The 6,398-nt window shown below is 44.1% G+C and overlaps 1 non-coding gene across 1 annotated transcript; it reads left to right on the top strand.

Moving 5' to 3' along the window:
• The first annotated feature begins 5,194 nt into the window (after positions 1-5,194).
• On the top strand, positions 5,195-5,318 carry LOC124075457 (small nucleolar RNA SNORA26). The gene has a single exon (XR_006846080.1). It is a non-coding gene; the product is annotated as a small nucleolar RNA SNORA26 (small nucleolar RNA).
• The last annotated feature ends 1,080 nt before the right edge of the window (positions 5,319-6,398 follow it).

Consider the following 6,398-nt stretch of genomic DNA (forward strand, 5'->3'; position numbering starts at 1 on the left):
ATTACTGAAAAAGGTAAAGGGCCAGGTGTGGTACTGCATGCCTATAGTTCTAGTGACTCAGCAGGCTGCAAGTTCAAGGCTAGCTTCAGCAACTTAGCAGACCCTGTCTCAAAATAAAATATAAAAAGAACTGGGGATTTAGCTCAGTGGTAAAGCATTCCTGGGTTCAGTACCCAGTACCAAAAAGAAAAAGAGAACATCATTTTACTGGACTAAAACAGGCTTAAAAGAAACTTAAGAAACATAATTAACTAAATATGAATAGACCTTGTTTGAATCCCAACTGAAACAAACAAACTGTAAAATGAGATTTTAAGATAATGGAAGAATTTGAATGTAAACTTGGAATTATTGTTTATTTTCTTAGTAATCATGCTGGCATTGTTGCCAGGTATAACTGTATCTTTTGTTTTGAAATGAATGCTGAAATATTTAGGAGTGAAGTGACATGACATTTGAGATTTGGTTTAAAATATTTTGAGTGATAGATGGAGCAAATATACAAAAAATAAATGTTTGTGGTTGATGATCATTGGCTGGTAGATAAATACACAAGGACTTGTTGAACTCTATTTTTGTACATGCTTGGAAATTTTCATAATAAAAATGTTAAGAATAAAGGAACTCAGGGTTTCTTAACCAACTTAATTTGTTTTGATTCCAAGAATTTCAGTTGTACCATTGAATTTCAGTAGTGTAAGGATGAGGTTGAAGAGCAAATATTAGAAGCAGGTCTTTACTTTTGAGTTTTCAGCAGAAAAAAGCTCAAGGAGAAAATTTTGAATTCCTCCATTAACTGGGGAAAATTAATGGACAAAATAGGAAAGGCACTGGGCTATAAGTTTCTTGGTCATTTTTTTTTTAATATTTAGTTTTTGGTGTAGATGGACAAAACACAATGCATTTTATTTTTTCATGTGGTGCAGAGGATCGAACCCAGGTCCCGCCCATGCTAGGCAAGCGCTCTACCGCTGAGCCACAACCCCAGCCCTCTTGGTCATTTTTTAAAAAGAGAAAGATTATTTAAACTCCCTCCTCAAAAGCCACTTGAAATTCTGTGAGAATAAAATTATATTAACCAAATAGTTGATATTCTGAGCAACCAGTTGATTTCTCATCATCAAGATAAGCAAGTATTTTGATATGTTATATCTAATTGTCTATTGTGAAGGGCTTCCTATGGAGATATGTTATTCCTAGAACCTACTCTAACTCTTGTTTGACTGAACTGCCTTAAAAATATGTTGCATGCATGTCTATACTCATCTATAATTCAACGCTTAATCTTTGGCCAGGGAGTTAAACTGAATTACATTTTTTTTTCTTTTTTTTAGTGCTTTGTATTGACCCGGGGCCTTACATATGCTAGGCTTTACCACTGAGCTATACCCCTGGCCCTATACTAATATCTTTCTTATGATATCATCCAATTTATTTTCAGTCACTGGTTTCAGTAGAGTGTGGCCTATCTGCTTCATAATCAGAATCTAGTTCTCTTTCCAAATGTCACCTGACCTGACAGAGAACTGTTTTGCCACATGATAATTAGGAATTCGTGTATTATGCTAGTCATATTTCAAGTACTCAAAGTCTCATGTGGCTACCATATTGTACAGCACGGACAGAACATTTCCATACAGACAGTTGTTCTGGACAGTGCTGGAGAGCTGCAAATGATTCTTTTGCCTCAAAGGACAGTAAGCTGTGATTAGCTCAGCATGATTGCATCATAAAGAGGTGTGTGGGAAGGGGGAGATGATAGAAAGACAGATAGGGGAGTTGGTCTTGTTCCTGATGACAGTGAAGAACCATCTAGAATTTCTAATGCAGATAATGACAATGTGGAATAATTATTAGAAGAGGGAAAACTGGAGACAGAAAGACTGAGTGGAGCCTGCTTCAGTGGCCAGAACAAAGATCATGGAGTTAGAACTAAGAAACAGGCAAAGGATAAAGAGGAGAGGAAGATCCAGAATTGGCTGACTAGAACAGGTTGAAGAAGGAGGCCAAGAGATGTGGAAGAGCCTGAAAGAGGAAAATATGGGGACCAAGAACTGTTTTTGTTGGATTTATTTGTTCATTTATTTTGAGACAGCATCTCATTCTGTTGCCCAGAATAGCTTTAAACTCCAGGATGCAAATGATCCTTTTGCCTCAAAGAACAAGTTATTCATCAAGACAGAGGACACAAAAGGGACATGTAGGGTTGGATGAAGACAGTGAATTATATTTGAGGCAAGCTGATTTGAGATATCCAGATTACAATATCTGGAAAGCTTCTGAGTATATGGGACTCTAGTGTGGGGTGCTAGGAGACAGGTGGGCTGAGATACAGGACTGGAATTCCAGAACTGCCCTTGTGTGGTGAAAGAGAGTCACTCAAGGCCTATTAAAATGATGATAATGGAATTTTTATGTAAAGAGTTAAATACTATGAATGGCTCATAAGTGCTCATTCTGTATTGCTAACATTCTTATCTCTCTTGTGTAACTGCTTTAAGAATTAGAGATAATGTGTATAAAATGTCTGGCACTCAGTATATGACTTTTATTACTGTCACACCTGGTAAGTTGGTCAGCCAGAGTATACAGGGTGAAAAGAGAAGGGAATTGAGAAAGAACTCAGCCACAAAAAAAGAAAGGATGGCTGCAGATAAATGTTAGAGGAACACCATGGGGAACAGGGACCTAGCTAGCAACTCAGAGGCAAGAGAAGCCAAAGAGGCAGTAGACAGTCGGGTCATATATCAGAAAAGCTGAGTAAGTGAAGGACCATTGGATTTGATCACTAAAGCAATTTCAGGGAAATAGTGAGAAAGAGCGTTGGACTATGCAAGGTTGAGGAGTGAGTAGGGCTGAGGTGATGGGAAAATATATTGTATTTTCTGAAGGTTGGTTAGGAAGAAAGAAGAGCATTTGTGGTACCTGGGGACTGGGGACATTTGATGGAGGTAAGAGGTATTCACTTCCAAGACAGAATGTATATAAACAGAAATGCTATCAGCCAGAGAGAAATTAGAGAGGAGACAGAGAGAATAACTTGGGGGAATCTGAAGAGGTTGGCAGGGATGGAGCCCAGAGCCCAGGGGCAGAGATTAATAGTCATCAAGGGGAAATGTACACATTTATTGAACTAAGCGTTTGGGAGAATATGAAGTCAATGCATCCCCAACAGGACTATCAACAGGTCTATGCCTTTCTATCTGGAGTCCTATTCCTCTAGGTCTCTGTTTCATTCATTTAACCTGACAGGTTAAATTTGGACAGACTAAATTCTCTTGAATAATCAGGCCCAATAATAAACTCAATTGATTCAGCTCCCTTTAAACTGTATTATGAGCACTTTTAGTACCAAACACAGACTATCCTGAACTTACCTCAAAAGCCACTATAAATGGATTTTGCTCCATCATTCTTGGCACAATTAACAAACTACCTGGGCCTCCTGCAGGTCTGGCCCCAAGCCACCCTTATCTCAGGCCACACTTCTATATGCTCAAGTATTTTGGGATTCTTAAGCAGATCAAGCACTTTCCTATTCTACCTTAGAGTTCTGGGCAAGCTGTTCTTTCTGCCTGTAGACAGACAACCCCACCACAGTTGCCTATTTTGGTCAGTCAATTAGAAGGCCAGTTTTTGATCTCCCTTCCGGCCCCAACTCCCACAAAAAGTGTGTGTGTGTGTGTGTGGGGGGGGGGTGTAGTATAGTGTTTGAAGAGTTCTGTGTTCAGACTGCTTGGGTTCAAATCCCACAAAAACAAATTGCTAGCTGCTCTCTGAACTTGGGTAAGTTGCCCAATATATCCATTGCTATCCCTACAATTTGGGGATGATAAAAGATATTTTAAATTTGTTAATTGTTGGCCAAATTTGTATCTGTCATCTTGAGAATGCTTGTAATACTCACCTCACCTCCACCATGCCACCCCCAGCTGATTACAGTCTACTTGGTGGGCATTGTAAATAAATGAACAGAGAGCACGAGGTCTTTCAGGTTTAGGAGAGAGCAGGGGTGAGCTTGCTGAACAAGACATGATTGAAGCCCTGAACACACTGTGGGCTGTGCAGTTTTAGGAAAATGAAGCGCTGGGCTGTCCCAGCCCTGAAGTAACAAGGAAGGCCTCCCCAGCCAAGTATTCGGGGAAGACACGTGGGTCCCAGAGAACCAGATCTCCCCATTACCAAGAACTGGTGGGGAAGATGAACACGGCATTCTCGCCAGGGATGCCTGAGACTTAAAGAAGGATACTCTCTCTATTCAGGGTCTGCTCCTTTTACAGCCATAGCAAGAGCTGGAAGAACTCCCCCTCCCCCGACCCCGGCAAGCTGAAGCTCCAAAGCAGCCAATGGCCAGGCCGCCCCTACTCGCTCCGGGCCTAGACTTCCTGGGGATTGGCCGCCCACCTCATGGCCCTCCTCCCCGCCCTCCCCGGCCCAGAGACTTTCTGAGGATTGGTTGTCTGCTCCACCGCCCTCCTTTCCGCCCTCTCCGCCCTCCGGGTCTCTGCGCCTGGCGCGGAACTGCGGCCTTTTTGTCCCACGGAGTTGGTCGGTGAGTGTCTCTGTCCTCGGGCCTCCAGCTGCTAGTGTGTTCTGCCGGCCCGCAGGCTGGGTTAGGGGTTGGGCTTGCCTCGCGTCCCCTCAAGCTTTGCCCGCCCGGAGCTCCGCTGCTCCCGGCGGCCAGAATGTAGGGGTAGAGCAGCTCTCGGCGGCCCGCGGGGCGGGCAACCTTTGGCCGTCCCGGGGCCGCGCGAGACACAGGCGCCGGCGCAGCCACGCGGAGGTTCCCCTGGGAGGACCCGACGCGGTAACAAGTTTGCGCTTTGCTTCCGCAGGCGGATCCGCTGCTACTTTGTAGTGAGTGGCGGGCAGGGCCTCTACCGCCGCTGCAGGAACCCCGACCTGGGCTGACCTTGGGCCCTGGGACGTTGTCTCTGACGTCTCGAAGACAGAGTGATCTCAGTTCTAAAGTGCAGGTACGTCCGTGTCTTGAGTGGAATGTAAAGACCCAGGCCACGAGCACGTGGCCAATGGCGAACTGGGTGCTCAGGCAGAGGCCGGAAACTGGCCTTCCCTTAACCGAAAGGAAATTTACATTCACGTGCTCACCCAGTTCAACAACTGCCTCTAATGGATTTTCAGACTTGCTAAAAAAAAAAATAACTGAGACCCACAAGGCAAATCGCCCTTTCCTGTGCCCTTTTAAGGTTGATGCAGTGCTTTAAGAGGCTAACACAGAAGGGTAAAGGAAACCTCCATAAAAACCCAGAGAAGAGACTGCAGAAACTCTTCTTTGGAACCTGTCTGGAGTTACAGATGAACTAGAAGAAATTTTGTTACAGATCTAAATATCTTTGTGATGTTTTTATTATAATAGAAAAAAGTGATACATTCCAATTTAAACTAATCTTCAGGCATGCTTTTCAGACTCCTGGGAATACAAGATAATGTTTTCAAATACAGATGAAATGGGAGTTTTGAGATAAGACTAGTATTGGCATCAATCCCATTTTAGTTCCCAACTATTCCCTTTTGGTTCGCCCTCTCTATGAGGCTGCACGTGGCCCCCTCTCCAAACCCCGTCTGAATCCTATCACACCAAATTTCCACAGGCTTCAACAAGCCCTCCTGCGAGCCCCTGCCCTCTGTCTTCCTGCTCTTACTTGCCCATTCTCTTTGTATATCCTTGAAAAGGATGGATATGCTCTGGGAGTCTTGGAACCATCCAAGGTTGGGCACCCCGCTGCTTGAGAACTTTAGCTTTGGCAGCCCTCCTAGTACAGGAATCAAAGAAGCTAACCTTTGGATCTCTTACCACAGTCCTCTTTCCACATCACTTCTGAACCCCTCACCTACAAAGGCCTTTGGATCCTTCTTCTTTCCAGGATTCTTTCCCTTCAAGTTGCTCATATGGAGGATTTTATACTGACTTTTCAACCCTGTCCATCGACTAATCTGGCTAGTCTTCTCCCTTAAACACTCCCATCCTCCTCCACTCCTGTAGAGAGACCCTAGAAGACCTTCTACCTCACCCTACCCACATTCAAGAGGAGCCCCTGCCACAGGCTGCCTACACATGGTTTACTGATGGGAGCTCTTTTCTTTATCTGCAGATAGCCATAGTATCCCTTAAATAAATCACTGAGGTCAAGCCTCTACCTCCCAACAACTCCAACCAACAGATGGAACTTATTCCTCTCATAAGGGCCTTTACCCTAGCTCAGGTTTACACCCTTAACATTTACATAGACTCCAAATATGCTTTCCACATCCTCTTGTCATGCTCAGCCATTGGGAGGAGAGGGGACTCCTCATCATCAAGGGTACCTCAGTGGTTAATGCTTCCTACATTGTGCCCCTGCTTAGGGCGTCCCACCTCCCCACTGCAACAGGAATAA

This window comes from Marmota monax, unplaced genomic scaffold (assembly GCF_021218885.2).
Source record: "Marmota monax isolate L192 unplaced genomic scaffold, Marmota_monax_Labrador192_F-V1.1 WCK01_AAM20220418_F8-fsc00025, whole genome shotgun sequence".
NCBI lineage: Eukaryota > Metazoa > Chordata > Mammalia > Rodentia > Sciuridae > Marmota > Marmota monax.